Source organism: Penaeus vannamei, chromosome 40, assembly GCF_042767895.1.
Source record: "Penaeus vannamei isolate JL-2024 chromosome 40, ASM4276789v1, whole genome shotgun sequence".
Classification (NCBI taxonomy): Eukaryota; Metazoa; Arthropoda; class Malacostraca; order Decapoda; family Penaeidae; genus Penaeus; species Penaeus vannamei.
In genome coordinates, this window is record NC_091588.1 from 222,071 (window position 1) to 248,364 (window position 26,294).

The 26,294-nt window shown below is 53.6% G+C and overlaps 1 protein-coding gene across 1 annotated transcript in view; it reads right to left on the bottom strand.

Annotated features, from left to right (window-relative positions):
• LOC113809382 (paired box protein shaven) overlaps positions 1 to 25,930 on the bottom strand; it is a gene marked incomplete in the record, with an annotated part of 56,030 nt that extends 30,100 nt beyond the window's left edge. Inside the window, 1 exon segment of the mRNA XM_070117410.1 lies at positions 25,925 to 25,930.
• Positions 25,931 to 26,294: the final 364 nt, after the last annotated feature.

Consider the following 26,294-nt stretch of genomic DNA (forward strand, 5'->3'; position numbering starts at 1 on the left):
TCGCTGGCCGTGGCGTGAGCACCGCTGCTGGCGATGTTAGCACTAGTCAAGCTTGACCAACTGTGTCGTCCTTATTTGAATATCTTTCCCGCTAAATCACGGTTTCCAGTCGGTGTCGGGCGATTCAGCTGGGATAATTGAGTGTGGCTGGTGGGAGCGGCGCCGACCAATCAGCGCCGCGCTCGGGCCCGCGGATCCGCCCCCCCGCGCCCGCCGCCCCCCTCCGCCGCCCTCCATTGGCTCCTGACGCCTGACGTCATCCCACGTGACCGCCCGGGGCGGGAATCAAGTGTCGCCCGGCGGCCCACCATCCCGTAGCCATGGCAACCACAGCCAGATATGGCACCGAGCGGGCGGGCTCAGGCACCGGCGCGGGTGCCACCCCGCCCCCGACGGCCTCGCTGCCACTGTCCTCCGTGCTCGCTCGCGCTGCCGACTGCTGCACCGCCGCCGCCGCCGCCTCCCCGGACACTTCGTGCTTCCCGATCACGACCCCGAGAGACAAAGGGCGTGACACTGTCGCAGTCCTTGTGCCGCGGCGCAGCGGGAGCCGCCGTGGCTCGCTGCGGCCGCCTCGACGCCCGACTGCGCCTCCGCCCTCGGACACACCTGCCTCGCTGCTGCGCCTCGGCTGGCTCGCCTGCCACGGCAGTCGCAGGGCCGAGCCGGGGCCTCACTCCCACGGGCGGCGCCGCGGCGGCCAGTGCTGTGCCTTCGTCGAATTCGCCGCCCCCGCCCCTGCGAGTGCAACCCGGCCGCCATTACGCCCAGGGCTCGAGGGCAACCAGGCTGCCCCGCCCGCGGCCGCTTCGTGCAGCGGGACGGCGCAGAGTTCACAGGGCGGCGGGCGCTTCCCGGCGCCTCCCGAACCGGCCTAAAACCCGCTTAGGTTGAGCGCCTTTGACGAGGCTTCATTGTCAGCGCCCGCGAGCGCCCGTATCGGCCGTGTTATCGCTGGAGGCCGGACGCGCGCCCTTGTGGGCGGCCGTATCTGATCGTCCGGTTAAAGGGACGCATCGTACGGCGGACGGTTTATAGCTGCTTTAAATACACTGGAAACCCTTCCATAAAAACGAGATTGAAGATAAGCGATGCAGAATGCAATCTCTCTCTCTCTCTCTCTCTCTCTCGCTCTCTCTCTCTCTCTCTCTCTCTCTCTCTCTCTCTCTCCCTCCCTCCCTCTCTTCCTCTCCCATCAATAACCCGAGAAAGTTCTCTCTCCGTGCGTCGCAAAGGCAACATCCCCGAACGGAGGAGGAATCAGAGGTGATAAAGAGGAGGAGGCGAAAGCGGAGAAGGGGAAGCGAGCAAGGATGAAGACGAGGAAGAGGCGGAGAGGGAGGAAGGAAGGAATCTACCTGCCGCAGATCACCTGGGCGCACACACATACCTGGGAGAAGCTAATTAATGCAAACAATGACTCATTTGAATGTTGAATGAGCGCGGCGGCGGGCGAGGGCGGGCGCGGGCGCGCGGGACGCGATCTCGGCGAACAAGGGATCGGGCTTCGCCGCCGATAACGACGGCGGCGCACAAAGGGAGCTCCCAAGATCTCTGCCTTCCCTCCTCCTATTATTTCTCTTCCTTTCTCTCCCTCTTTCGTTCTTTATCCGAAACTCGTCTTTCTGCCTCTCTACCTCTATTCTTCTCTCTCTACTTTTTCTCCCTCCCCCCCCCCCTCCGAGGGCAAATTGGCGCGCGCGATCCCTCCGCCTCACTTCTCATTCCGGCCCTAAGCACGCAGCGCCCGCGCCCGCATAGCAAGCAGGCGCTCAAAGGCGGCGAAGGATAGGCGGAGGCGGGGCCCAAGACGCGCTATCCGGCATCCTGGCGCTAAGGCTCCTTTTTCCACGCCCAGATCCCGGGCCGATAACCTTAATCGGCGTGGTGTTGCGTAGCCCTGTGTTGGCCCGCGCCCTCGCTGCGCCCGGGCCTCCACCAAAGGGTCCGCTGCGCTGAGCTTAGTCCCGACTAAGTAATGTGTAATTAATTCTTGTAATTATCCAGCTTGCCGACGAGTGTCCCTGCAAGCCGATGCGGCCGCCTTGGAGGGGGGTCCGAAAATAGGGGCAGGGGGGACGGGGGAGGGACCTGGGGCAGCGAAATTAGAGAAATACAAGTGAGGTTTACCTGCAGTCACACACACGCACGCACACAACAAGGACAGTAACATCGTAATCATAAATTCCTCAAGCTACTCTTACAAGCCGGGACTAACGTATTAAAAAAAATATACACGGTATTTATCTCTCCCAAATACTTTCCTTTCAATAAAACCGAATTACCAGAGGCATCAAAATGCCGTCATTCAGAGATTACTCGTCGCTCCATTTCCATTCTGAAGATTCGAGACGACAACAGCAAATATTACAAAAATAAACAGAAAAAAGAACGAAAAAAAAAAAAAAAATCTGCAACTCGAACGGCTATACAAGTGAAGCGAGCGAGACTGAATCAGAAAATATAGTCGTCACGTCAACAGGAGAAAGCAAATAGAGTCTCAATGAGCACAAAATGCCGTGAAGTGAGAATTTAGAGGCTTGGATCCCTCCTCAATTGGATCGTCCGGAGTCAACGATCTTCTTTTGTTAACCACTGATCCCTCTTGAGTTCCTGATCCTTTTCGCTGCTTCGTCTGATCCTCCTGATCGCTCTCTCTCTCTCTCTCTGTCTCTGTTCCTCTCTTTCTCTCTCTCTCTATGTATATATCTATTATCTCTCTCTCTCTCTCTCTTCCTTCTTTCGATAAAGGCGCTGAACGGAGGTGAAAATGAATTATGGCGAATTAAGGGCAGCGGGAAGCGGCGACCTAACGCGTCGCGCGACAAAGGGAAAGAATCCGGGGAAAAGCCTGGCTGGCAACTGGCTAATCCGCGCGAATGGCCGTATTTGAGCATAGTTGAGCGCCTCTCAATGGCGGGTATTTGACCTGATGGAGTCAAGGGTTTTGATAACTTCATGGTGGATTTTGCGAGGACAAAGCGAGCCGCACGGGAGTAAAACACTCAGTTAATAACACGCGCGGCGCTGTCCTCCCGCCGCGGCCGCGCCTCCCCAGCGCCTCCGCCGCCGGGACTCACGGGGCGCCAAACGGACATTCGGATCCGACTAAAATGGATTCATGTTTCCACGAGTGATTCATCTTCCTCCTCTCGCCGCCTCCGCCAGCAGCATCCAGCGAGGGAGCCGCGGAAACATCTGGAATCACGGGTCCTGCCACCGCGTCCCTCAGGGCCGGAGGAACATATGTCACCTCTGTCCCTGCGCGCTCGGCCAGGGCGGCCGGCCCCTGGCGGAGGCGGGGGAAGGGTAGGGGAGGGGCAGGGCGAGGAGAAAGAGAGGAGAGAGAGAGAAAGGAGAGAGAGAGAAAGGAGAGAGAGAGAGTAAGGAGAGGAGAGAGAGAGGAGAGAAAGGAAAGAGAGAAAGGAGAGAGGAGAGAGGAGAGAGAGAGGAGAGAGAGAGAAAAGAGAGAGAAAAGAGAGAGGAGAGAGAGAGAAAGGAGAGGAGAGAGAGAGGAGGGAGAGAGGAGAGAGAAGAGAGAGAGAGAGAAGCGAAGAGAAGCGAAGCGAAGCGAAGAGAAGAGAAGAGAAGAGAAGAGAAGAGAAGAGAAGAGAAGAGAAGAGAAGAGAAGAGAAGAGAAGAGAGAGAGAGAGAGAGAGAGAGAGACAGACAGAGAGAGTGTCAGAGAAAGAGATAGAGAAAGAGACAGAGACACAGACAGAGACAGTGACAGATACAGAGACAGAGAGAGAGAGAGAGAGAGAGAGAGAGAGAGAGAGAATGAGAGAGAGATGGATAGAAGGACAGAAGAGACAGACAGACGAGAGAGAGAGAAAGAGGAAAAGAACAAGAGAAATCGCCGATAATCGTAGTAGTTCCACCATCATATTTTCCTTCTTTAAGGAAGAGTAGAAAAAAAGTTCAAAAAGTAAAAAAAAAACTTTCCATCCCAACATGTCAGTCTCCCCCTCCCCCCCTCCCTCCCCCCTCCCCCATAACAGTCCCTTCATTCGCATAAGTAAAACGCAAAAAAAAAAGAAAAAAAAGAAGTAAAAAAAAGGAATTCAATCTCTTAGAAACCACACAAGACATCGGCCATATGAAACAACACAGCGCAAGAAGCATGCCATTAATTTTATTAGTCTGACATTTTGGGTAAATCTTTTTCCTTAGGTTTTCCCTTCAGAATAATACGCGCTTCGCCCGGAACGGAGCCGCCGAATTATAAAACGAGACATCTTCCGAATCCGCGACACGCCTCTTTGGACCCTGGCTTCGGCTTCGTCTTGTGGCGGCCAGGCTCTCGCTCTCTCTTTCGGGATCGCTCTGTTTTCCTATCCATCTTTCTCTCTCTCTCTCTCTCTCTCTCTCTCTCTCTCTCTCTCTCTCTCTCTCTCTCTCTCTCTCCTTTTTCCTCCGCCTACTTCTCACTTTCTCATTCTCTTTCCACAGACGGGTCAGGAAAGCGAGGATGGAGGAAGAGGAAGAAAGGGAGGAATAGGAGCAGGAGGAGGAGAAAGAGAAGGAGGGGGAGGGGGAGGAAGGGGGAAGGGGGGGGGGGGTTGCGGACGCCCTCACTAATTAAACTTTGAGACACATTTTTGAGTCCAGAGTTTTCAGTCTCTCGAGCTCACGGCATTTGCTGCTGCCGGTGCCCCTCCCCCCTCCCCCTCCCCCGTGTCCCTCGCCCCCCTCCCCCGTGGCCCTCGCCCCCTCCCCCGTGTCCCTTGCCCCCCTCCCCCCCCTCTCGCCCCCTGGCACTCGTCAAGGGAAAGGGGAGAGGGGGGGGTGCCTCTCTGACGTGGAATGTGGAGCTGAGTGTGATAAGAGAGAGTAATGAAGGAATCATTTTAAAGCAGGTCTTGGACTCGGGACTCGCTGCGCCAACCAGAATATATATATATATATATATATATATATATATATATATATATATATATATATATATATATATATATATATATATATATATATATATATGTGTGTGTGTGTGTGTGTGTGTGTGTGTGTGTGTGTGGCACATGACATGTAAACTGAAGTAAAAATACTCGTTTCGCTCTATCTTATTTCTTATCTATCTTTTATATAAATCCTGTGTTCATATACACTAACAAACATATCATATGGCCACAGTCTACACACACGCGCACTTCTGTCTGTCTATCTACCTATCTATCTCTGCGCACATGGCACCGCCCGCCCGCGGCCCCTCGGCGCCTCCCGTCAGCACCGTCACCTTCGCCCCCTCGTCGCCGTCACCTTCGTCGCTCAGGCCAAGGCTCCTTCGGTGTTTCTCTCTCTCCCTCTCTTTCTTATCTTATCTCTCTCCCCCTTTTCTCTGTCCCTTGCTTTCTACTTTTCCCCTTCTCCATATCTATCTCTTCCATGGTTCTCCCATTCTCCTTCTTATCCCCTTTTCTCTCTCTTTTTTCTATTTCTGCCTATCCCTTCCATCCCCCACCTCTCTTCCTTGTCTCTCCTATACCCTCCCTTCTCCGTTTGCTCCTCCCCCATCTCTCTCCCCCCTCCCCCTCCTCCTTATCTCTCCCTCCCCCTCCCCCTCCCCCTCCCCCCGTCCTGCAGCGGCGGCGTGGCAGGCCGCTCGCGATGAGCAGGATGGCGCAGTGTTGGGGCAAAACCAGAGAGGATTATGGGTAAAAATGGCTTCCTCCTGGTGTTTCACGCTTGCCGGAGCGAAGCCGACGCGCAGGACGTGTGGGAAATTGTGAGAGACTCGCCCATTTTCTGAAGTTTGAAGCCCAGACCGAGCTGCTTCCCCCCGCCCTCCCCCTTCCCCTCACCCCTCCCTCCCTCCCCTGGCCCTCTCCCTACGGTCTGGCCCCTGTGAGGGAGGGGGGAGGGGGGGTCACAGGGGGCGGGGGAGGGGGTCATCTACTACTGCTACTACTGGTCCTGCTTTTTTATTCAGATGTTGCTGTTTCTGCTGAAATTTACTTACGGCAATAAAACCATAATAACTGCAGCACCCGACTCGTCTCAATTAGCAAAACGAGAATACATCGTTGTAGTAAGACTGCGTGTACTCCCATAGCGGTCAAGCCCACTGAATGGAATTTATGAATGGAAATCATGAATGAAATGTATGAATATGTACGAAAGCGTAACGCCACACGGCATAAAAAGGGCGATGCAAATGTGACATTTCCATCCTCTCGTCGCAGTCATTTTTTTTTTTTATTATTATTCTTTTTTATCACAATCACCTATGACATGACAGCAACACTATCCTCCTTAAGAAATCGATCGTAAATCCCTACATGATAACAGATAACAATAAAAAAGAGAAAAAACAAGATAAAAACTCAAGTGCACAGACACACAGAGACCCAGAACACACAGGCACGTGAGAGCAGCCATAATACGAAATAAAGTTCGTTATGTGTAAACTTTCTGTTCGAGGGAGGGGGAGCGGGGGGGGGGGGGGGGGGGGGGGGAGAAGAGCGAATTCGGAGATGGAGGGGAAGGGAAGGGAGGGGGAGGAGGAAGGGAGGGGGAAGGGAGTACGGGTAAGAGAGAGAGGGAAAAAGGGAGGGAAGGAGGGGTGCGGAGGAGAGGGAGGGAGGGGAGGGAAGGCGAGAGGGAGGGAAGGGAAGGTAGGGAAGGGAGGGAAGGGAGGGACAGGGATGTTATCGAGCAGAGCGATATCCGAATGTGAATTATATGATTTGTGAAATAGGACAGACAAGTTTTAGTGTGAGTTTTACTGGCGTTTTCATGGCGCAGGTTTTGGCCGCCTTTCCCGCCAAGGTTTCGCTCCAGGCGGAGGCGCCGCGAACGTGGCTCAGTGGCGGCCTCCCCCCCGCCTTCCTCCTTCTTTTTTCTGCTTCTACTGGTTCTTCTTATTCTTCTTCTTCTTCTTTCCTCCTCCTCCCCTTCTTCTCCTTCTTCTTTTCTTCTTTTTCTTTCCTCATCCTCTTCCCCTCCTTCTTCTTTTTTCTTCTTCTACTGCCTCTTCTTCTTCTTCTTCCTTCCTCCTCTTCATCCTCTTCTTGTTTCTTGCTTTCTGCTTTCATTCGCTCTCTCTGGGTGTTTTTTTTTCATCTAATCTCTATCCCCCTTTCGCTCGACATTAAAATGATATCATTTCACTCATTTTCTATCTTTCGTCTGTTCGCTTTCTTCTTTCTTTATCTCCTTTAATCTTTTTACTATTTCTGATTATCCTTTTTGCTTTCTCTATCTTTTCTATCTGTCTTTCATCTATTTTTCTATCTACTCTTTTCTACTCCTACCATGTTCATCTTCTCTTCTATTCCCTTTTCTCTCTGTTCACATTTTCTTCACTAAGTACCTTTCTCTCGAACTCCCTCCCCCCCCTCCCTCTTCCCAAACGAGGAGAGTGATTAAGGAAGAGCAGCCGATTCATTGCGAAGATGATCCTCCTCCTTTGCACGGAAGGAAAAAAGGGAAGAGGAAGAGAGAGGGAGAAAAAGAGAGAAAAGGGAAGACCCGAAGAGACAAGAAATAATTAAAGAAATTCCTCCGCCATATGTATACATTGCCACAACGCTGCTCCTTCTTCTCCTTGTTTTCCTCCCCTTCCTTCCTTACACCCCCCCCTCTCTCTCTCTCCTTCCTCCTCCCCAGTTCCTTCCCCCTCTTCCCCTTTCCCTTCTCCTCCCGTCCCCTCCTCTCCCTTACCCCCTCTCTCCCTACCTCCCTCCTCCCTTATACACCCCCTCTCTCCTTCCTCCTCCCCAGTTCCCCTCACCCTCTTCCCCTTTCCCTTCTCCTCCCGTCCCCTCCTCTCCCTTACCCCCTCTCTCCCTACCTCCCTCTCCTTCCCGGACCCTTCCCCTCCCTACCCCCCTCCCCCCAACATCGCCGCATCCATCTAAACCACATCAACTCTGCAGCAAAAACATTATTATGCTGTACGGAGGTTGGGGGAAAATCCCGTGTGATGGTGGGGGAGGGGGGAGGGGGGGAGGAGGGCGGGGAGAGGGGAGAGGAAGGGATATTGAAGAAACCTGACCCCTCCCCCCTCTCCCCCTCCCCCTGCTCCCCATAGGCATACGGAAGAGAGAGAAAGATTAATTCATGTGCGCGGCTGTATACTGCATTTATATCTACCTCTCTATCTTTCTTTCTATCTGTCTATCTATCTGTCTGTCTATCTATCTATTTATTTATCTATCCGTCTGTCTCTCTCTCTCTCTACATATTTATGAATATAACGAAAGAGAGAGAGAGAGAGGGGGGGGATACAACAACTGTTTCCCTCAGATAATCCTGGCGATAAGACAGACAAAAACGATGAACGCAAAACACCTGAACGCCCTCGCCCCCTCCTTACACCCCCCTCCCCCTTACCACCCACACACCCACACAGAACACGCCACGAGATCAACGCAACAGCAGCAGCAGCAGCAGTAGTAACAGCAACAGCAGGAGCAGCAGAACAACAGCAGCGGGCAAATACGTGGGGACAGGATCTCGGCGCAACAGAATAGCAACAGAACAGCAGCATCATCAGCAGCAGCATCAACGGCGGGCAAAGAAGTGGGGGCAGGAGATGGCTACGGCTCAGGGAACACGCGCCAGTTGCAGGGGGAGGTGGGCGGGGAGGGGAGGGGGAGGGGGGTAGGGACCTTCAAAGGGGGAGGGGGGAGGGGGAGGGACCTTCAAAGGGGGAGGGGGAGACGGTGCACCTCCTCTCCCCCCCTCCCCCACCCACCACCCTCTCTCTCCCTCCCCCCCTTTCCGTCCTCCATGCCACGTGTGTACACGGAGAGACACAGACACACAACGGAAACAAATATAAATCCACGCGCGTTTTATCACACACGCACACGAGCACACGCACACGGAGCCCGACAGGGAGAGGAGTCGGGCACAAAACAACAGCGGCAAAACACACGCGCCTAAAACAACAAAAAGTCACGCGGGATGATAGACTTGTCCGAAAGCGTTGAAAGACTTGTCCGAAAGCGTTGAAAGACTTGTCCGAAATTGTCCGCACATTTGTATCACATAAACACATACGGACACGTACACACGGCAACACAAATATGCACACACACACACACATACACAGCAAACAGATGTCCAAAGCCAAAACGAAAAAACAACAACAGAACAAGAACAAGAATAAAGATAAGAATAAGATCAAAAAGGTAAAATTGTTCTTGTTATTTAGTGATGCTGATCATCCTTCTCGCTCGCCCGCCCGACGCGCTGGGGCAGAGGCGGTAGGATGTGGTAGGGAGAGAGAGGGAGAGCGTGGTGGTGGCGCTGCTGCTTGTGGTGTGTGGCAGTGAGATAGATAAAAAGATAGGTGGATAAATAGACAGAGAGAGAGAGAGAGAGAGAGAGAGAGAGAGAGAGAGAGAGAGAGAGAGAGAGAGAGAGAGAGAGAGAGAGAGAGAGAGAGAGAGAGAGAGAGAGAGAGAGAGAGAGAGAGAGCAGGAAGAAGGAAGACACAAACATGCAGCGAATGAAAGAGAATATAAATCCACTTAAAAACACCTAAATCAAAGACACAAAATGAATTTGACATAAAAAAAAAAATATACAGAAGCAGATAGATAAAAGGCAAACTAAAAAGGATGCAAATAAATGGGCAATCCTTGTACCGCATCCCCGCCATTACTCCCTCTCGGAAGAAACCAGAACAAGACGAAAAACGGGATTACTAATTGACATTCGCGATAACAATATTCCTCGAGCGATCAAGGCCGATAGAACGGATCCATTCTCTTTAATCCACTCCATTATATTACAAGGACGCGAGATATTTATGCTATGTAGATATCATCAGGAGGAGAATGTTGTAAATTTCATGCCAGTTGCTCGTCATCGCGCAAAAAAGAATACGCTCTAGACTACTTCCAGGACTCGCACGGGAGACTAAACGATCTTGGCGAAAAGATGAAATGAGAGAGAGAGAGAGAGAGAGAGAGAGAGAGAGAGAGAGAGAGAGAGAGAGAGAGAGAGAGAGAGAGAGAGAGAGAGAGAGAGAGAGAGAGAGAGAGAGAGAGAGAGTCAAAAACAACCCCGATCGCGCAGGAAAATGAGCGAAAATGAAAGCAGGGATAATGAAAGCCTTAAAAAAGATTCCGCGAATCTGGCTCACGACCAAAACAGACCCAGACAATTTCCAGTTGACTGTTGCATCTTTAATTTGTCCGTCCATTAGGCAGTTGTTAGGGGGGAGTAAGTCTATTACGTCGGGCCCTTTTCACTCAGCATTATCAACCCTATTTTGACAATAATTGTATCAACTCTGCCCTAACAAGCTAAGTGCTCCACTCCTCTGCCTCTGCCTACTCCCCCCCCCCGCTCCACAGACACATTCTAGCACACCCCTACCCCTCCCCCCACCTATTCTCCCTCCTCCCTCCCCTCCCCCCGCTCTTCTCTGTTTGTTTTCCCTCTTCTTATTCGCTCTTCTCTCAATGTATTATTTTGGTATTCTTCTCTTCCTTTGTCTTCCATTCTTTCTTTTCTTACTTTTTTATCTCCGCTTCCTTCTCCTCCTATTTTTCATCCTCTCCCTCCTTTCCTCCTTCTTCGTTTCCCTCCACACCTTTCATCAGCCACCATATTCTCCTTCACTTCACCCCCAATTCCTTATTCGCCCTCCCTTCCCCTCTCTTCTATCCCATTCCCCTCTCATTTCCCCCTTCCCTCTCCCTATTCATTCGTAGTTTTCCTCGGCCGACCTTTCCGAGGTCCATTACCATCTCATTTTCTTCTTTATTCTCCTTCTTCCTTCCTCTGTTTCGCTCCCTTCTCTCTCCACCGAACCGGGCGACGAAAGAGACGAGGCTGAACCTACTTTCAGAAGCCGTTCCTGCGCCTGCTGTCTCCCTCCACGTTCAGAAACATTCTACATTCAGACATTCAGAGTCGGTTTGTGCGTCTACTCCTGCCTCCCTTTAGTTTCAGGAAAAAGTCTGCTTTCCCTCCTGTCTGCTCCTGCTTTCGGTCCCTGATTTTTACTCACATCTACCTCTCCTGTCAGACACGATCTCTGCTTTTCCTCCTTCCTACTCCAACTTTCAGCAATGGTCTACGCGTCTACTCCTGTCTAACTCTACTTTCTGGAACGGCCTCTGCTTTTCCTCCTGTCTACTCCTACTTGCCAAAAGGGCCGTTGGGTCTGCTACCAATCCCTCTTTATCCCTTTTTGTATCTATCCATTCAGCTATCTATCGACAGACCGGGATATTTTTTCTAAATTCATCCGCTTTTCTCATAATCCCTGATTCTTCTTTCGAAATCGAAGTCGAAAAGAGTGCATGTACATAAATTCATACATACAATACATACGTATATGCATACATACATACATGCATATATCTATTTCTATAACTATTTCTATATCTATCTATATCTATATCTATCTATCTATCTATATACACACACACAATATAATATGAATACATATATACACACAAATATATATACATAAAATCTCCCCCTCCCCCCCCTCCCGCCTCCCCCGCCCATCCACCACCAAGCAATCGCTCTTTTTTGGTCCAAGTTTGCAAAGTTTGTCCGTAATGACGTGACAGCCGTGATTACTATGTTACCAGGGCCGTTGGGGTGTGACCCGGGGAGCCGAGGGGAGAGAAGGGGCAAGATGGATAGAGGGGAGAGAGAGAGAAAGAGGGAGAGGGGGAGAGAGGGAGAGAAGGGGGAAGATGGATAGAGGGGAGAGAGAGAGAAAGAGGGAGAGGGGAAGAGAAGGAGAGAAGGGGCAAGATGGATAGAGGGAGAGAGAGAGAGAGAGAGAGAGCGAGAGAGAGAGAGAGAGAGAGAGAGAGAGAGAGAGAGAGAGAGAGAGAGAGAGAGAGAGAGAGAGAGAGAGAGAGAGAGAGAGAGAGAGAGAGAGTGAGAAGGAGAGGGAAACGGAGAGAGGAGGAGGGGAGAAGAGGAGAGGAAGAAAAGGAAAAGAGAGAAGGATAGATGAATAAAGGGGAGACAGGAAGGAAAACGTGGACGTGAGAGAGGAAGAGGAAGAGAGATGGAGGGGAGAGAGGAAGAAAAGAGTAGGGGATGAGAACGAAAGGGGAGACACGCGATAAAGGAGAGGTGAATTGGAAGAGAAGAAGAGGGGAAACAGAAGAGAAAAACAAGTAAAACGAGAGAGGAGAAACGTGATGAATATTAAAACACCAAATGAACACTCGGTCGCTGCGGAAAAACTTCCCTAATTTCTATAATCCACATAAATATTTAAACAGGATCACACTAAGACAATCTTTATAGCCTTTTACACGCACGCACATGAACACACTCCTAAGAGGCCATCTTCGCCAACTCTTTAATCCCTCGCCCTCTGCCTCCCCTCGCCCATCCCCGCCTCCGCATGGGCGGCAACGAAGCATCAAAAACAAACAAATGCACAGCGGCCTGCCCCCCCCCCTCCCCCTCCCCCCGCGGGTGTAAGCAACCCCGGCGGCTGAGTGGCCGAGGGAGGTCACGTGGCCTCACAATATGGCGGACGCGGCGACGAGGGTGCAAACGCTCCCATCAACTTTATCGGAATTGCCAGCGCGTGTGCCGCTCTCGGCTCCTTATCCAATTTTCGCGGCTTTATCCGAGGCGCAGCTCGGATCCCGCAGGTTATCGGCTCGGGGACACGCCCTGCCGAGGCCCCCGTCGGGCCCCCGGGCGCGGGGGGCGCCGCCGCCGCACGCGGGAGGCCCAAGAAGCCGCGGAAATTGCGGCGAAAGTCCGAGTCGGTTACCCCTCGGCGGCCGCGGGAGTCTTGATGGAATTCCGAACCATGAATGTGGTTTATTTGCGTTTTTGTGATGGGATTTTAGTGGTCCGATGAATTCGGCCGAAATCCCGGCGCGAAAAGGCGACACGAGGCGATGGGGCTTCCAGGCGATTAAGGCGAAGGGAAAGGAGGAGAGAGAGGGAGAGAGAGAGAGAGAGAGAGAGAGAGAGAGAGAGAGAGAGAGAGAGAGAGAGAGAGAGAGAGAGAGAGAGAGAGAGAGAGCGAGAGAGAGAGAGAGAGAGAGAGAGAGAGAGAGAGAGAGAGAGAGAGAGAGAGAGAGAGAGAGAGAGAGAGAGAGAGAGAGAGAGAGAGAGAGAGAGAAAGAAAGAGAGAGAGAGAGCGAGAGCGAGAGCGCACCCTCGCTGGGAAAATGCTCTGACGGGCCTCGATTATGACATAAGTGACAAATTGCCGAGGGAGGAGAGACAGAGCGAGAGAAAGAGAGGGACCACAACAGACACCGATAATGCATTTGCGGCCATGAAATTAAACTGCAGCGTCATTCGCCCTCCGCACTTGTTCTCCAAATTGCTCTTTTGCATCTTGTATCGATTCTCTATTTCTCCCTTTCTTTTTTAATCCTCTCTCTCTCTCTCACACACTCTCTGTCTGTCTGTCTGCCTCTCTTTCTCTCTCTCTCTCTCACACACTCTCTCTGTCTGTCTGTCTGTCTGTCTCTCTCCCTCCCCCATTCACTCGCAGCGTGTGACTGCAAAGGGCGCTTCCCAGTCGCCCTCCTAATCATGTCGTCCTCCAACCCGCGGCCGATTGGAACCGCGAACCGAATCCCAATCCCTTTTGGCGAACCGCGCCTCCTTCAGCGCGAAAACCATTTCGCAAAACAGAACAGGTTTTCGCAATGTTATGACTAGAACTCCTGTCGAACTGGAATAACAGCGCAAAAGTTTGGAAACAAAGTCGAGGGAAATGTAATGTAGTCGACCATAGCGACCGGGAGGATGTGGGAAAGCACTTTCTTCTCGCCATCGAGACTCCCGACTAAGCTAACCTGCTTTGTCCCGTCGAGGAGGAGGAGGAAGAGAAAGAGGAGGAGGAAGAGGAGGAGGAAGAGGAAAAGGAGGAGGAGGTAGAGGAGGAGGAGGAGGAGGAGAAGGAGGAGGAGGAGGAGGAGGAGAAGGAGGAGGAGAAGGAGAAGGAGGAGGAGGGAGGAGGAGGAGGAGGAGGAGGAGGAGGAGAAGAAGAAGAAGAAGAAGAAGAAGAAGAAGAAGAAGAAGAAGAAGAAGGAGGAGGAGGAGGAGAAAGAGGAGAATGAATGCATGTCTTCGGCTTAGCTTTAGTTACCCCCTTTAAGATCCTTTTCAGAAGTTTGTGGAAAATAAATATCCTAATAATCAATAAAATGTGGAATGATGAAATAGATTAACTATGTGTGTGTGTGTGTGTGTGTGTGTGTGTGTGTGTGTGTGTGTGTGTGTGTGTGTGTGTGTGTGTGTGTGTGTGTGTGTGTGTGTGTGTGTGTGTGTGTGTGTGTGTGTGTGTGTGTGTGTGTGTGTGTGTGCGTGTGGGAACAACCCCCGCGCATAACAACTCGCTTAAAACATTACTTTTATTGCATAATTCCTCTGCAAACACCGCGAGAACAAACACCGCTCCTCCGACACAACGCAAAGCAAACACGATTCCTGCGCCACGAGTGATTTACGAACCCGAACGAAGGAGAAAATAACGAACGAGCAAATCCGTAACAGAACGATAATAACAATAACAGCGATAATAACGCCGAATCCGCAGTAGAGAAAAGAACACTCCACAAAGACGTACTAATAACAGGAACGAAAATCGATCACGAAAGAATTGAAATTTCGTGTCAGAGAGAGTCAACGGCGGGAGGAATCGATGGGCAAACGCCGATGATTTGGGGAGAAGGCAATAACCGATAAGGGAAGGAGGAGGATAAAGATTGCGCGATGAGGAGGAAGATAAAGGAGGGAAGTGGAGGAGGAGTGAAGAGCATGAAAGGAAGTGTAATGGTAATTGAAAATTTGGGAGGAGAGGGAACGGATGTTTAAGGAGGAGAAAAAGGAGAACATGGAGAGGAAGAAAAAGAAGAAAGAAGTAAATAGAAAAGGAGATAAGAAAATGTAAAGAGTGAAGAAAATTGCGAAAAAGAAGGAAAAAGAAGAGACAAAGGAGAAGAAAGCATAAAAAAAGGGAAGAGCCGTAACAAAATAACGACCAAGAAGCAAGAGGAAAGAGGAAGAGATGGAGAGACCCCCCCTCCACCCCCCCCTCGGAGACGAAAGCCCCGGAGCGAGTTATCGGTCATAAAGCCTAAAAGTGAGAGAGGCCGCGGCACTCGGGGCGCCGCCGAGGCCCTGGCACGTGGCACTGATGGGGCTAATGAGAGGGAGTGAGTGCGATGGCGCCCCCCCCCCCACGCCCGCCCCCTCAACCCACGGGGCTTCTGGGGGCGGAGATGGGCGGAGTGGCGGTTAAGGGAAGGGGGGAGGGAAGGAAGGAAGGAAGAAAGGAGTGTGGAATAAGGAAGGGAAGAAGAAGAAGAAGAAGAGGGAGAGAGAAAGAGAGGAGAGAGAGGGGGAGGACAACTACTACAGCATAACATTTATGAAAGTTGTATGTTTTTAACGATAGGAAATATAATAATGATAATACCAATAAAAATGAAAATCTGACAAGCAAAAGACGTGCCTCCGCGGCCTCCTGCGTGCGAGCGGCGCCCCGAGGCCGTGGGAAAGGCCGTTGGCTTCCCGCCCATCGGAAGCCTCGCCGCCCGACGAAAGGCCTCCATTTGTCGGACGAACGGCGGTGTCACGTGACGCCTCGTCGGGTCAGGGTCAGACACACAGTTGACCTGGCCTCTGAGGGCGGCCCGCCTTTGATCACGTGACCCGCCTGGCACCTCTGACACCATTATCTCCCGGATGCCGCCCTTCTTCCTTGCCGCCCCCCCCCACCCCTCACCCTCCACCCCGCCCTCTTTGCTCCCAATCCTTCTCCAAGGACTCGACATCCTGCAGGAACCGCGATGACGATTGCTCAGGACGAAAAGCGATCGACGGCGCAACTAATGACTAAAGACCAATTACGATAATGACCGCTCCGCTGAACGCAGATGCAGGCGGGATGAGGAGGGCGGGCGTGCGGGCGTGCGGGCGGGCGCAGATCCATCCTGGGTGAAACGAGCGGCTTCGCCCGAGGAGGAGGGCGCGTCGGACGCCCGAGATGAGGCCCAGATTAGAACCGCGGCGGAACAATGGCTCCTTCTCCCTCCGGCTCCTGTTGCCGCGAAAACAACTTGTGGCGGACGAGGAGTCGCCGCCACCGCCGCCCCCCACGCCCTCGTCGGCTGTCAGCGGGGACAAGGCCTCCTGTGAGGCGTCGGCGAGGTACGAGGGGAAGAGCAGGAGCAGGAGGAGGGGAAGGGGAGGAGGAGAATGAGGGGAGGGCGAGGGGGAGGAGGAGGAGGAGGAAGATGAAAAGGAGGAGGAGAGTGGGAAGGGCAGAAGGTGTCAGTTGTGATGGTGGAACAGGAAGAAGGAAAAGAAAGGAGAGGAACAAGCAGAAGAGAGAGAATAAGTAAGGTAAGTAAGAGATAAAGCAGTAAAGGAAGGCGGGATACACAAAGGAAGGGAACGGTTGTATGAGAAGGAAGAAATGAAGACAAGGAAAGGAGAGGAGGAGGGAAGCGACGAGGAGAGAAATATCGGGCGAATCCAAAGAGCGAATTGGATTTATGCCATTCGCTCGGGCGGAGGGAGGCTCGCGGGCTTTGAAGTCCGGGCAGATCTTTGAAGCTCTTTAAGCCGCTTTGTAGATGTTGCGAGGCGACGCGCACGCACGCACGCACGCACACGCAAGGAGGGAGGGAGGGAAGGAGAGAGAGAGAGAGAGAGAGAGAGAGAGAGAGAGAGAGAGAGAGAGAGAGAGAGAGAGAGAGAGAGAGAGAGAGAGAGAGATCGACTGAGCAAGCGAGAAAAACAATCGCCATCACAAAACAAAAAAAATCCAAAGGACGAGTGAAAAGCACAACGAGCCCCGACGAGCCGAGCGCCCCGACCCTCCCGCAGGAGCCCTCCACCGCAAGCGGCCTCCTGCCCATCCGCCGTTGCTTCGCTGCGTAAGTCATCGATCCGGGTCGTTTCGCTCTCATTAGGTCGCGCGGAGACGCTCGTCGGCGACGGCGGGACGCGCGAGAAGCGGCCGGCCGGTTCTTCCTGTCGCTGCCGAATAAGAGAGAGCGAGAGAAGAAGCAGTGAGTAAGAAGAGAAAAGGGAAAGGGAAATAGGAGAGATAAAATATGAAGAGGGTAAGAGTTCGATTGAACAAGAAGGGCCTGAAGGTTTAGAGGGAGTAAGAAGAAGAAAAGAAGGAAGAGGGAAAAGAAGACCGGAGGGGAGAAAAGCCGAGGAAACGTACCCCGTTCCGTCGCCGGGCCTCGCCGAGATCGTATCGGGCGAAGAGCGAGGCGTAATGACTCCCTCCGATTGTCCGGCGTCATGTCGGCGGATTTAAGGCTAAGGAGATGACTCGGAAAATCAAGCGGGAGGCGATAAGGCGGAGAACACGGCGCAGGAATCCCCGGGAGAATCCCTCGCGGGCGCTGCAACCCGGCTTGCAACGGCCGCAGAGAGGCACCGCGAGGTCTCTCGTGGAAGTGCATCGCCTTCGCCGCAGTGACGCCCAAGTGCGGCTGCAGGCGGAGCCCATCGGCCGAGGGCCTCGCCGCGGAGAGATTACGCACTCGGGGATCCCTGCCCCGTGTGTGTGTGTGTGTCCGTGTGTGCGCGTGTATGTGTGCGCGCGCGTGCAAGACCAAAAGGCTGGCTTTACCTCTGAGCCTGACGGCGGCGTGCCTGCCGAGGAGCGCGGGCAGCGAGAGGTGCGAGAGCAGCGGGAAGCCGGCGAGGCCGAGGGCGGCGCCGGGCGAGTCCCCGAAGAACATCTCGAGGGCGACGTCCTCCTCCTGCTCCTCCTTCGCTCGCTCGCCCTCTCGCGTCCAGGTCTTCCTCCTCTTCCTCTTCTTCTCCTCCGATCGCTCTCTCTCTCGCCTCACCTCCTCCTCGCTGCAGATCCGGCGATTCCAAGAGCAACAAACATGAACACAGCGCATTAACCGCAGGGCGCTCTCGAGGGCGCGCACGGCCTTTGTCCCGGCGCGTGTCAGGGCCCCTCGAAGAGGTCCATTCGCCGCGAAGAAAGTCCTTAAGGAGCCTTATCTGCTCCCATCGGCTCCGGCGAGGACGGGCTCGGCGAGAACCGGTGATGGCCGCCTGGAAGACCGTTAGCTCGCTTACTATTCACGGATTCGGACGAAGATAAAAGGCAGTGTGTGATGACTCTTTTTGCTCCTCCTCTCCCCCCTCCTTCATTCTCTCTCCCTATTCTCTTTTCTCTCCTCCCCATTCACTTCCTCTCTCTAATCGCTTTCCGTCTCCCTTTGACCCTTTGTGCATGCGCATGCGCCGCGTCGCCCCCGATCCATCACCTGGCAATTGAAAGCGTCGTGTCCGGCGGCCGCGCCAGGTCACATTTCAAACCGCGCCCGAAACGAGGTCACATGAGGCGCACAAGGGCGGGCAGGCACGTGGCTTCTGGTTGTAATTAGGACCTTGATTGACTCTTCAATGACCCCCTTCCCCCTACTCCCTGTCCTCCCTCCCTTCCCCGCCCACCCCGGCCACAAAGGCCACTTTAAACGCACCTCCACACATCGCCTTCCAAGAGAAAGAGAAAGCCGTTTTGAGTTTATTTTCCTCTTTCCCCAAAAGAGGCTTTTGGGCCGAAGCACAAAGGGGGTCCCGGCGCCTGCCCTTCGCCCGCCCGACGTCTCTATATGAAGCGAGCATGCCTGGGAGGGTGGGAGGGTGGGAGGGGGGGGGAGAGAAGGCGGGAAGTGGACGGTCCAGGGGCAGCAGGCAGAGGAAGCAGCAGGGAGGGGCGAGGGGCGAGGGGGGGGGGTCAGTGGCGGCCAGAGGCTCTCAACAATACGGGACAAACGCTCGGGAAAAACAAAAGTCCGATGAAGTCAACCGACGTCGGACACAACAAAGGCCAGGTCACTAAAGGGGGAGGAGGGGGTGGGGGTGAGGGAGGATGTCTCTGTCAAGGTCAGACGGAGGGGAATGTGAGGTCAGCGAGGGGCGGGGAGGGGGAGGGGCGAGGGGCGGAGGCGGCGAGGAGAAGGGGAGAGGGCGAGGGCGGGCGACGGGGCCTCAGGAAGCGCTGGTCAGGGCAGGTGATCGGGGCTTTAATGAGGCCAATTTAGCTGTCAACTCCCGCCTTGCTCCAGCTGGCTGCTTAGGCGCTCCGAGGAGAAGCGATCGTCTGCGGCGGCCGAGCGGGGGCGCGCGGGCGGGGCGGACTCAAGATATTAATGACCGGCGGGACATTTGGAAAAGTTTGGAAAAACTCCTTTTAAACGTAACCAAACTAAAACCTACTTCCTATGGCCTCCATAATACACACAAAAAAGAAGAAGAAAAAAAGAAAACAGGAATAAAAAATATAATTCGTTTAAAAAATCCTTTCTGAACATCCAGCCAAATTCCCGAGCAAATGAAGTTAATCCTTAATCGTTTAATTGGGCGGCGGAGAGATGAGCCCCCTACCCCCACCCCCCGCATCCGCCCATTTAAAATCGGGCGTCGCAACATGGGTGTGAGATTATGCTGCTCTCCCTCCGTGGGGTCAATAGGATCAGCGGAGGTCACGCTAGGTCACACATTTAAGGATTAGCGCATTATCGGCTGGGTCGTTTTAAACAGTTAATAGGTTTATTCACTTTGCGCCTAAAATTGCGTAAAACTAATGAAACGCCTTAATTAGCCTTGATGTTGTCTACCCTTAATTTTCTCTTTCTTTCGTATAAATCATCTAACTTTTTCCTAATTGAAAGAGTAGCAACCGCCGACATTCGAAAGTACTAATACATGATCTATTTCTTTTTAGTATAGTTTGACCTGATAATCTGTAGCAATTCCAGTTTTCTTCGTCGCTCTCTCGCTGTCGGACCGGGGTGGGTGGGTGGAAGGGGGGGGGGGGGACAGCCCCAGATTATCCCCCCCGCTCAGCCGTAAGACATGGAACCCAAATGTTATTATAAGGAGGGAATTAGGCTCTCGGCTACTTAAGGGACGCGGATTATACAATTTAGGTATTTATGTGCCCCCTCTTTATCCTCTTTTTCGCTTCACAATTTTGAGATCTGTTTATTAGTCACGTGACCATCACGTCTTCCTTTTCCGATTAGGGAGAAGAGGGGAAGGGGGGGAGATAGGGGGGAGAGACTGTCTTTACACTCATTTATCTCTTTCATATATCCCCCACTTTATTCTCTTTTTTCATTGTTCTTTTGTTCCATTCCTTGAGGAGAACTCCACGTGCCACTCCAGGAGTTGAAGTCTTGTCGTCACTCGCGCGGCACTGTCACTCGAGCCAAACACACTCGCCAAAAACAAAACAAAAACACACTTTTTTGTCGCACGAGGATTGGGATCAGGATGAGGACGGAGAGGATAAGGAATCCCGGATAATTGGATCCGAGCGAGTAGGAGGAAGAGGAAATAGAAAAAAGAAAAGGGAAGCGGGAGGTGAGGAGGAGGGAATTAGCGACGGAGGGTCGTCGTACGAGGGAGCGTAGTAGTAGTACGAGGCCGCCGGACGACCTGCTCGCGCGGGCCGTGGCGTAGGAGTAAGGGAAAGCGCGGGGACAGGTCCTCCTCGCGGCCTTCCGAGGGCGCGTAGGAGCGTCCTCGAACCCGCCTAACCCGTTCTGGTTCTCAGGCCGCGAACACCGCGAGTGGGAAACGATGATGTGCTTGCTCTGTTGCGTCCACGCGGAGGCGGGGCTGCTTGCGGTCACGTGATCGGATTGCCTCGGCCGCCGCTCTGTTCTGGTGCGTGTGCGGGTGTGGGTGAAGGTCGGCCTGCTTGCGTGCAAGCTGCGAATGTGCTTGCAACAGTTGGCTCAGATGCAGGGCCGGGAGGGGGGGGGGCACGCGGAAGGGAGAAGAGAAATCGATGGGGAGCTCAATGGGAAATATGGAGGGGCACTTTCTGTACATAGATGCATGTGCATACACGTGTGCACATGTACAAGCATGCACACATACATATATATAAGCATAGATACACAAAGAAACAAAGAAATAGACAATCATAAAAAGCAAGAAAAAAATCTACGCAATCAGCCCCTACATGAGAAAAGCAAAGTTAAAAAAGGAATTTTCCATCCCGTCTTCGGCCGGATGAGACGCCGATCACTTTCCAGTAATGAACCCGTTCACAAAAAGAAGAAAAAAGAGAAAGGGAGAAAAGAAAAAAGGGGTTGATTTTGCGATCGCGCTGAGTGGACAGGTGAGCGGACGAGGGCTAGCGGGCATCGGGTTACCTGCGCTGTGGCGAGCGGGCGGCCCTTCCGCGCCCACTCCCAGGTAATCGGGTAACAGCGCGTGGGAACCAGCTATACAATACCCAAGAAACCGATACGGAACAGATCCAATTTTCTCTCTCTCTCTCTCCTCTCTCATTCTCTCTGTCTCTTTCTCTCCCATTCTCCGCGTCCGCATCTATCTCCCCGCGACGCCACACTCGCATACCCGTGGCAGGTCCTATCGATCAGCTGCCCCGGTGTCGTCGCCGCCGAGGGATCGCGGCGGCGAGGCGGAGGAGCTCGGGTCCCCGGGCGCTTCCGCCGGGCCTCCTCGCTGCAGGACTCCGGCTCCTTCGCAGCTCCCGCGATCGGGCACTGCTCGTCGATGAATGCGGCACTCGCGGGCCATTGCGGGTGGCTCGAGTGCCATTTTTCTCTGAGGTAATTGCGAGTGGAAGATGATCCCAGTCGCTGACTTGCTAGAGATTCGAGAGGTCGACACAAGCGGTTTCTGCGGGAGGCACTTTCGAAGAGAGAGAGGAAAGGAGATGAAAAGGAAGAAATGGAAGAGAGAGGCGAAGAACAGGAGACAGAGGAGGAGAAAGAAGAGGAGGAAAGAGAAGAGTTCTGAGAACCTCTCTTTCTCCGTTTCTCCCCTCTTTCTCCATCTCTCCTCGCCCTCTCTCCCTTCCTCTCTCTCTCCCTTCCTCTCCCCGAGGACCGTTCGCGCCGCCGATGTTGTGCACGAGTCAAGCCGCCGCCGCAGACTAGGGGAATCGGGAGGGGCGCCGAGCTCCTGCTGGTGGCGAGGGCTAGGGGCAGGGGCAGGGAGGAAGGGGGAAGGGGAGCGAGGGAAAGAGAGAGAGAGCAAGGGAGGGAGGGAGAGAGAGGGAGAGCCCACTCGTGTGCTGGACCTTGTAGCGGAGGCGAATTTCCGCGATATTTTGTGTGCGGGTGTCGCCGAGGGCAGCCAAACGCATGGCCGGCGATCCACAACCTGAGTCGGTGCGGGAGATTGGTGGCGGCAGGGGGGTGAGAGGGAGGGGAAGGGTGCCGGGACTGGCTGGGAGTGAGCAGGGCGGGGGAAAGACGGGGAGGGGGAGGAGGGAGGAGGAGGAGGAGGAGGGGTGAGAGCCTGGCACGTACGGTTAGGGTTGAGAGGAGAGAGAGAGAGAGAGAGAGAGAGAGAGAGAGAGAGAGAGAGAGAGAGAGAGAGAGAGAGAGAGAGAGAGAGAGAGAGAGAGAGAGAAAGAGAGAGAGAGAGAGAGAGAGAGAGAGAGAGAGAGAGAGAGAGAGAGAGAGAGAGAGAGAGAGAGAGAGAGAGAGAGAGAGAAAGAGAGAGAGAGAGAGCCGAGGGGAAGAGCAAGCGAGGGGAACGAGGGGAGTCTGTGTGAAACGAGCTGGCGAGGCGGAGGACAAGGACGAGCGCAGAAGGAGGCGGCGCGCGAGGCCCCCCCCCTCGCCTCGCCCCTCCCCCAGAATCGGAAATAAACCCCAGATAGACGAAACTCACGTGGAAGGGTTTATCGCGAATCGTGCCAGAGGTAAACAACAACAATGACAACAAAGGCGCCAAGAGCGACACGGGGCGGCAGGACGACGCTATCGCCTCGCCCTATCTTGCCCCGAAACGCGATACGTCTCCCTCTTCGGCGAACGCAAATTCTCTCACGATAACGAGATAACGCCGCCCTCTCCCTGGCCGGCCTCCCTCGCCTCCTCGACGGCGGCGACGAAGGAGGAGGAGGATGTGGAAGAAGACGAAGAGGAGGAGGGGGAGGAGGAGGACGGAAGTGAAGAAAAGGAAGAGAAGGAGGAGGAGGAGGGGAGGAGGAGGGGAGGAGGAGGAGGGGAGGAGGAGGGGAGGAAGAGGAGGGTCCAAGGAGCAGCTCGATCATTACGTCTAACAAGACGAGACGAAGTCGTTCAGCGGCGAAGGAGCCGCGACGATCATTAGTCAGGTGCGCGCAGGTGAGTCCGCGTCTTGGCCGGGGAAGCGGATTGCCCCCGACGCCTCCCCCCCCCTCCCCTGGCCTCCCTTGGCCTCCCTTGCCCTCTCGCCGGAGGTTTCCCTCCCTAACCCTTCACTCGGGCCTTCTCCGTCTCCCTTCTCCCCTGTCCACTCCTTTTATTCTATATTCTTCGCCCTCTATGCCTTCCCTTTCTTTCTGTCACCCTCTCTTATCCTTCCTTCCTCTCTCTCACTCCTCCTCTCTTTCCTCAGTCCTCCCCTCCCTCCTCCTTTCCCCTCCCCCTCTCTCCTCTCTCCCACTCCTCCTCTCCCTCTCCCCCCACCCGCCTCCCAGCCCCCTTGTCGAGCCTTTATAAATGGAAGGGACGAACCTCCTTCAGGGAAGCGATTAGTCAAACTCGAATTTAAGTCCCCGACAAGAAGTCTCTCGCTCTCTCAGTCTCTCTCTCCCTCTCTCTCATTTTTTCTCGCTCTCTCTAATTCTCTCCCTTTTACCTTTTAACCCTTTATCTCTGTTTCTGCCTATGTCTGTCTATATCTCTCTCTCTTCTTTTCTTTTATTGTTTTTATTTATTTCTTCTCTGTCTGTCTGTCTCTCTTTTGTCTGTCTGTCTATTTCCTCTCTCTCCATCTCTTTTTTTTTATCGCTCTCCCTCCTTCTCTCTTACTCTTTTTTTATTTCCTCGGCTCCGCGGGTCTGTCTTAAGAAGGGCGGGGGGGGGGGGGGGCAGCAAGGGGTTGTTGTTTTTCTGCAACTGAGAGGGTCGAATTAGGCCCTTAATTAGCGGGGTCTTGATCATACACATATGGGGCGGAAAGAGACTTGAAAAATTGGATAATAGATAGATAGATAGATAAAGAGGGAGGGAGGGAGGGAGGGAGAGAGAGAGAGTGAGTGAGAGAGAGAGAGAGAGAGAGAGAGAGAGAGAGAGAGAGAGAGAGAGAGAGAGAGAGAGAGAGAGAGAGAGGATTTTTTCTTTTTTTTTAAGTTTACACGAAAAATAAGTTGACAAGACGGGAATTTTTCGATGTGGTCCGGATTTGGTTTCTTTTTAATGTTTATCTCGTGACAGATTTAGCATGTGCGTCGTGTGTGTGTGTATGTGTGTGTGTATGTGTATGTATGTGTGCGTGCGTGTGTGTGTGTGTCTGAGTCCGTGTAAGTACAATCTTATCGTCTGTGTGTTATATTTCATCTAATTTCATAACATTATTTCTGCCGTCAACTTAATCATTATCATCTTCAGAAGCGACATCAAAAAACAAACAGAAAAAAGCGGAGATTATCCCAAAAACATCAAAACGGGAGGAACAACAAGATAATGATAGAGATAATTATAATTTCTATTAACCCGTGTTTTTTTTTCTTCGTCTCATGTTTCCTCAGACGAAAGAGAGAGAGAGAGAAAGAGGGGGATAAAAAAGAGAGGAACACAAGGAGGGAAATCCTCTTTCGTGTGTTTGTCTCATTAACTTCTTTACGCCATCCGAAAGGACACCTCCCCCCCCCCCCCGTTTACCCCTTCCCTTCCCCCTCCCTCCCCCTCCCCCCACCCACTTCAACGCCCATTTTCCGGCCCACCCACCCGCCCGGCAACCCATTTTCCACCACATGGGCGTGCAGGGAACCCCGGAGTGACGCGGTTATCGAGTGCGGGTGTGGGCGGTCACGGGCGGGCGGGCGTGTGAGGTGCCGACACAGATGCCGCCCGCGGCCCTCGACACGGGCGGCCGCAGAACACGTCATGGGTCGCTGGCGGCGGCGAGGGCGGGTCGGGTGCCGCGCCAAGGGAAGAGGGGGCGGGGGAACAGGGGGGGAGGGGGGGACTCGTACTCAAGATACATGTGAACTTGCAGATGAATGAATACCGGCCGACCAATGAGTAAGTGAGTCAATGAGTAAACACACCAAGAGGAGATCACGCGCGCCCTGACCTGCCTCGCCTCTTCCCAGGGCCTCTAAGAGCTCTAAGGCCCTCTGAGCCTCCAAGACAAATTCGCGTACGACGGCGCTTAAAGGCCAACCCATTTATCTCTACATGCCTGAAAATACAAGCACACGCAAACACACACACGCACAATACATCAAGTGTGCATATGTGCAAATCCACACACAGACACACGCAAAAATGCACACAGCTAACTACGAACGCCTCAAGAACCTACTCGATCTTCCCCTTCCCCCTCACCTCTCCCTCCCCCTACCCCCCCCCACCTCATCCATACCCACACCCCTCCCCCCCTTCCCTCCTCCCCTCCTCCCCAGGGCACTCGATCTTCCTCCTACCCCCTCCTAGCCCCAACCCCTTCTCTCCCACCTCATCCATACCCACACCCCTCCCTCTCCCCCTCCCCCCTCCCCTGGCACTGTCCCTGGGCACGGTAATCAGTCCCGAGCTTCGACACGCCCGAGGGAGTGCCATGTGCTGCTCAGATGTGTCGTTTAGTGCCTCGCCGAGTGCCACACGACCATCCATTACCCGGCCAGTCAACGCGGAAGGAGGAGGGGGAGGGGGAGGGAGGGAGGGGGGAGAGAGGAAGAAGGAGGGGGAGGGGGTGGTGCGAGGGATAGGAGAGAGGGAAGAGAAGGAGGTGATGAGAAGGAGGAAGAGAAAGGAAAGATAGTGAGGTGGAAGAAGGGGAAATGAGAGAGAGAGAGAGAGAGAGAGAGAGAGAGAGAGAGAGAGAGAGAGAGAGAGAGAGAGAGAGAGAGAGAGAGAGAGAGAGAGAGAGAAGAAGAAGAAGAAGAAGAAGGGGAGGGGGGGGGAGGCAGGGGGAAGGGGAGGCGCGAGGGGTAGACACACACACGAATAGTTTCTGTTGCACTTTTAATAATAAATTCGTGCGATCACGCCCGCTCTTTTACACGCACGCCCACGTGTCCGCCCTCACGCCCGCGTTGTCGCTTAAGGTCTGTTTCAATGGGCGGCTCCGTAAATCATGCTCTTTTTTCTTCTTCTTTCTCTCTCTCTCTCTGCATCCCTCCCCCTTTCTCTTTTTCTTCCTTCTTCCCTCCCTCTCTCTTCCTTTCTCCTACTTTATCCCCTTCTCCCTCTCTCTCCTTCTCCCTCTTCCTCCTCCCTCTCCTCCCCTCCCCTCCTTTTCCCTCCCCCTCCCTTTTCCCTCTCCCTCCCTCCTTCCCTCTCTCCCTCTCCTCCGGGCAGCGCCCCTCCGCCGCCCTCTCCTCCGGCGGCGCTGTTCGCGGGCGGCGAGGC